We start from the raw sequence: 6,000 nt of genomic DNA on the forward strand, positions 1-6,000 counted from the left end.
ACCATGTGCAGTACTATCAACCACTATCTGATTGGATGATTATTTTCATCCAGACATAAACCACTGAACATCTACACATTTTAAAGTGCTGTGTCCTTTCACATACATGAGATTTTCATACAGCTAAGACTCTATTCTGTTAATAAACTAAATTAATTCATAAAATGTTAGGAAGCTGACAAGAGACCACAGGAAGCCACTGTTGGACAGTCACAGCCACTGGCACAATCCACATCCAACTTTCCAATGTATCAGAGGCTCTGGGTCTAGGGAGAGGGCTCAGGCTGCAGGGAGCTCTCACCAGTGAGAACCTATTTGGATGGGACAATTCAAACATTTTGAATTTTCACTTAACATTTTATGGCTTTCTCAAGTACTAAACAATTGAGCACTATATCATTTCAATGTAATCAATAATCAAACAGCATTAAATAAGTCTGTTCAAAATGTTCAAAATCTACAAATTTGCCCCTATGAAAAATGTGGCAAGAAAAAAAATAACAAAAACAAAATAAGTAACCTTTTCACTGTCAGGCGGAAAGGTGTTTAGGGATCCAAACAGACAAATAGTCCTTCAGCAGATGAACAAATAAGTTTCCTCTGCAAGTGACACACTCTGGGATATTTATACTGCCAAACATAACTCATACAACAACCACCAAGGAAGCAAAACTTAATGGAAAAACCCCATGCTGGCAACCAGGAGCCCCACTTCTGGTTCCAGGATGGCCTCCAGCTGCAGGATCCTATGAAAGCAGTGGCTAAGCCTGGTGTCCCTTTCTTCATCACCAAAAAGAACATCTATCACCACCCATACCACTCAAATATTTTGAGAACACAAAAATGAGAGGTGAAAATACTTTGGAGCATGTGTCCTCTATAAATATAAGTCACCTTTATTATTAGCTCCAAGATGACAGGGAAAATAGGATTACAGAGTAGCTGAGGGAATGGCAGCTCAGGAAAGCACTAGGCTCACTGCTACACTACCACACTGTGAGAGAGGCAGTTTGGTAGGGGGGGGGAGTTGATTCAGTTCTCAACCTGAGTCCAGGTCCCTAAAGTTGTCCACATGTGTGTTTCAGTTGTTACCAGTCTCAAAAGATTAAGAACCTCAAGGGCTAGGGGAGTGCCTCAAGTGGTAGAGGGCCTGCTTAACAAGCACAAAGCCCTCAGTTCAAATCCCAGTACCATCAAAAGAAAAAAAACCTCTAAACCTCTTACTTTACAAATATGAAAACTTAGGCCCTAAGATCTGTGTTGACTGTTCTAACCTCAGGGTTAGTCAGGGAAAAGTTGGACAGAGCCCATGGTTCTGGTCTCTATCAATCTCCTCCCATTAGACATTCGCACTCTGGGGAGGGGAAAAAAAAAAATCACATAAATTTCACATAGCCACACAGAAATGTTACACAAGCCACCATACACATGGTTTCTAAAGTTACAGCAAGGTTTCTTTCCTTATTTATCCTCTCCAAGGCTTCTGGTTGAGGCTCTGGTAGTTGAATTAGCAATGTACTCATTGCTGTATTTTCATTTCTATTTAGTTCAGTGCTTAGAGCCAAGAAACAGGTGAATGATTATTTTAAGACTGAAAATTTTTAAATGGGCTGGAAGTGTAACTCAGTAGTAAAGCACTTGGTTAGCATGTGGAAGGCCCTAGGTTTGATGGGGGGAGAGGTGGGAGGTTGGGACAGGGGAGACTACCTGGTACTCTGTTTTATTAAGCAAAAAATAAACACGAAGCTGGGATATTTTTTGTTTTAGGTGTAACTTTAATCAAAATATTGAAAACTGTGCTCTCAGATGACCACTGTCCCTTAAGTAGTCACCTTTAGAACACAGATGCCAAAATGTCACATCACACAGAATATATGAAGAACTTTTTTTTGAGACAGAATCACACTGTGTAGCCCAGGCAGGCCTCAAATTCTGGCTCCTCCCGCCTCAGCCTCCTAAATTCTGGAATTACAGGTGCTTACATGCCTGTGCAAGGATTACACGCATGCATAAAACACAAAACAAGATACTTATTTAAGGTGGTTTCCAGGGTTGGCAGAGTGGCTCAAGTGGTAAAGCTCCTGTCTAGCAAGTGTGAGGCCCCGAGTTCAAACCCTAGTACTGAAAAAAAAATAAAAAGATGGTCTCCAGTCAGTAAACAAAGCATAATCATCTGAGCACTAAATATCCAAAGGAATTCCTAGACAGTCATCCTAAGGACCACCACTGAGACCCATCAGGAGCCAAGATTCAGGCACAGCCTGAACTAAATTTTCAAGTATGCGAAGGATCACTGTGGAGGCCACAAAGAAAGAACTGTATCTGTGGAATGCAAACTGACTTAAGTAAGTCATTCCTCAGTTGCCTTCAGGTATGCAGCTGCAGTTCCAAACAACTGGAAAAAAACTCAGCCTGCTCACATGAAAGTGGTTATTACCTGATAATCTAAAGAGTGGCCTCCAGGAGGCCAAATACAATTGGATGGTAGATAAGGCAGGTGGGAGTCAGCTGGGAGGTTCAGGTGAGGGTGGCCAGAGAGCAACTGTTAAATGCTCCTACACAAGTTGCCATTACTATTACTAATATTACTACAATTTTTTTTTTTGATATTCCACAACATCCTGGAATGTTCCACTGAGGACCGCTTCAGAAGCAGGAAGCCAAGCATCATGCCTTAAACCCACCCAGCATGGACTTTCAAATGAGAAAGAAGAAATAAAAAGGCTAAGAACAAATGCCCCTCTGCTTCCACCCCAGAAATGCCTAGTCATCAGAGATCAGAACTGGGTACCTAGCACCAAGGAAAGCCCATCTTACTTCCCTGTAGCAGGCCACTCTGGAAACCTAGATGTTATTTTTTTATATATGCATAGTTTACATATGCATAATATTTATGACCTCTTAACAATTGAGACTAAAAGTAATGAAGTTCCAGTTCCCAAAACAGCATGAACTAAGAATACTATTTCCATTCAAATAAGTTATTCTCAAAAAAACTGCATGAGAGAAGACCTAATCACTCATCTACTGTGTTACGTTACTTTCCCAAGAAATAAATACCATCAGCCTAATGGCCAGTTTCTTCAATGTTTCAAGACCATTGTCAAAAGAAAAACAAACCACAGAAAACTTTTTGAGGTAGTAGCCTCAAATCTCAAGTAGCGTAACTTCACCAAGGAGACTGCTGAAATCTAGAACTAAGTTTAAATGGACACAGGCCGAAGGTTTCCAGGTGAATCAAGAGAAATCCAGGTTGCACTGGCACCCATTCAATGCCTCTATGGAGAGGCTGCAGACTTATGAACCAAGCAGATTAAGAATTTGGAGGACACAACAGGAGGGTTGGCATTCAACACCACCCATCTGGTTGGTCCCCAGGCTGGCAATCCTAGGAGGGTTAAAACAGAATTTCTAGCATATTGGAGTAACTGCAGAAGGAGGAAACCAAAGAGAAGGGAAAAGGTGTGAGCTCATGTCCACAGCTCAGGTTTAAATTCTTTGAGCTGGTCTCTTGATTTTCATCAGAACAGGCAGGGAGTGTTTGGTAAACAGCCTAATAAGTAGCCGTGGAGACTAACCCATTCCCCTTAACCACAAAGACCCAGGACAGTTGGGGTCAAGGAGAGAAGGCAAGATCCAGGAATGGTGCACACACCCCCACCCAAAGGCCACCTTCCCTCCCCTCGGGAACCCAACCAGACAGCGGGGCGTGTCCACCTCCAAGTCTGCGGGCTGTGCGGGTCCCCAGGAGACAGCGCAGATTGCTCCCAGCCCAAAACATCCACCTTCTCTGAGAGCCACAACCCATGGAATCACTGAAATCCAGCAGCTGTCCCGGGACTCGCAGGACGACTACCGGAGAGGCCCAGAGAGAGTTCTGGAAAACTCTGCAAGTCAAAAGGGCAAGAACCCTGGCCTGTCCCGTCTGCCCCTCCTCCTCCCCCCAACCCGAGGTCCCGCTCACAAGGAAGGGCATGGTTCCCCCCACCAGCCACAGGCACACTGGGAGGGTGGGAAGGAAGGAAATGGAGGACGGTCATCAAAGCGCCCCAAGTAAGTGATCCGTATGGATCCCGCCTGCCCCACCGCCCCTCCGGGCCGCCCTCGGATCCAGCCCTGGGCGCTTCCCAGCCTCACCTCTCCTCCAGACCCGCCGTCCACCCCGCGCCTACCCGCGCGCCCCTCGGATTCTGGCTTCCCCCAAATCGCGCCTCCTGCACCCCTCGGTTTCTCCTGAAGCCGCGCCACGTCCCACTTCTGCAGCTGCCTTCAGCACCCCCACGAGCAGCCCCTGAACCCCGCGACGGCCCCGCTCGGGCGCTTCTCCATCCGGCTCCCACTCCTTCCCCTCCCACACCCCACTTGCCAAGATGTCCTCTCTCGGTGACCCCTAACACCTAAGCACACACCCCCTCCCACGGAGACCAGAAGTTTCGAGCGGCGCGGCCCGCCAGGCTTCACCCGGGGCGCGGAGCTCGGCGCGGCGGCCTGACAGGGCGCGGGCCCGGCCACCGACCCGCGCCCCCGCGTCCCGCCTGAGCGCCCTAACCGTCGTGGTGCGCCCCTCACCTCGGCCGCTGCTCCACTTCGGACCCACAGTGTACCGCGCTCCGGTCGTGACGGTGTCTCCAGCCCAGGCTTTGACTCTGGTCCCAGCTCCCGCCCCGCTTCGTCCGCGCAGCCCAGCCCTACCCAGCCCCGCCGCGGCCGCTTCTGCCGCCAGCCGCGACCGCACCGCCCTCGCCGCGCCCGCTGTGCTCCTCTCATTGGCTGCTGGGTTCAGGGCCCCGCCCCACAGCCCCTTCAGCACTCCGGATTGGTCTAGAGAAGCGAGGAGGTGGCCCGCCCCCTAGCGCGCGCAAGGGGACTACCGACTTCCTCTGTCAATCAAAGGAGTACCTATTTAATCAGCTGGGAGGGCAGCCGGGATCATTTTCTGGGAACAGCTCAAAGGCCAAGGTCTACATGGCTGGCTCCGCTGGGGCCAGCGTTTTAAGACTTTGCCAGAACCCAAAAGCGGAGAGCGCGGCAGGACAGCACTGTGCTTGACTGGAAGTTCAGGGGAAGATAGTAATAGAAATATGCAGGCAGTAGTGCCTCCATTTTGGGCCCGGCTAGGTCTCCATTCTTGACTCCATTATGCTCCCTAGTCAATGATAAAACCAAAACCCACCCTCCTGTTCCTAGAAAACACCCTCAAAGAAACAGCCGCCTGTTTCCAGAAGGCACGCCCCAACGGTCCCTTACCCAGCTGGGCACTTTCCGCCCCAACGACCTCGGTAAATTTCCACAGCGCCCACTTTCTCGGTCTCTTACTCCAGGCAGACATGAAAGCAGCCCCGCCTCGGAGCCCGGGCTGCGCCATCCTCGGCGCCGTTAAGCTTTGCCTGCTGGACGTGAGACGCTCTCGGGAGCCTGCTTTGCTTTGCGAGCGGCGCTTTGGGCGTTTTCCCCGCAGGGGCTCGGCCACATCCCCTGACCGGCTCAGTTAAGAGTGGGGGGTCCGCCACGGTGCACGGGGGCGGCCGGGAACCAGGCAACAGACGCTCCCCGATTCTCGCATTAGCCCAATTAGCACAGGGACGTCATGGAGTCGAATCGGCTAATGTTTACTGAGCGCTTTTCTAAGTCATTTCAAAGCTTCCTTCACACAACGATGGAGGGAGAGGATGGTAAGACAATTCCCAAGTGAGGATTTGGGATTATGACACGAGGTAACTTGCTGGAGATGATGTGAAGGAAAGAGTAAATGGCAGAGCCAAGTCATTTAGACCCAAGGTCTCTGTTGCCTCCACATTACCACTGTGAAAATGGCAATGAGAACCATATAACAAAATCAAAGAATACTTAAATTAAAATGTTAGATGAGCCAGGTGCTGGTGCCCATGCCTGTAATCCTAGCTACTCAGGAGGCAGAGATCAGGAGGATCACAGTTCGAAGCCAGTCTCAGGCAAATAGGCCAAGAGACCCTATCTCGAAAATACCCCACACAAAAAAGG

General features: G+C 49.3%; 1 protein-coding gene across 7 annotated transcripts in view; it reads right to left on the minus strand.

The window, feature by feature from the left end:
- Positions 1 to 4,720, minus strand: part of Pacsin2 (protein kinase C and casein kinase substrate in neurons 2) — a 115,156-nt gene extending 110,436 nt beyond the window's left edge. For 2 of the 7 annotated variants that reach the window (XM_074084620.1, XM_020174200.2), the window contains exon 1: positions 4,570 to 4,705. The gene's annotated coding sequence lies outside the window, so the exon portion shown is untranslated. Of the gene's footprint in view, positions 1 to 4,569 lie in introns of all 7 variants that reach the window. The other 5 variants (XM_020174201.2, XM_074084617.1, XM_074084622.1 and 2 more) reach the window with 4 other exon arrangements.
- Between the last annotated feature and the right edge of the window lie 1,280 nt (positions 4,721 to 6,000).

This window comes from Castor canadensis, chromosome 8 (assembly GCF_047511655.1).
Source record: "Castor canadensis chromosome 8, mCasCan1.hap1v2, whole genome shotgun sequence".
Taxonomy (NCBI): Eukaryota; Metazoa; Chordata; class Mammalia; order Rodentia; family Castoridae; genus Castor; species Castor canadensis.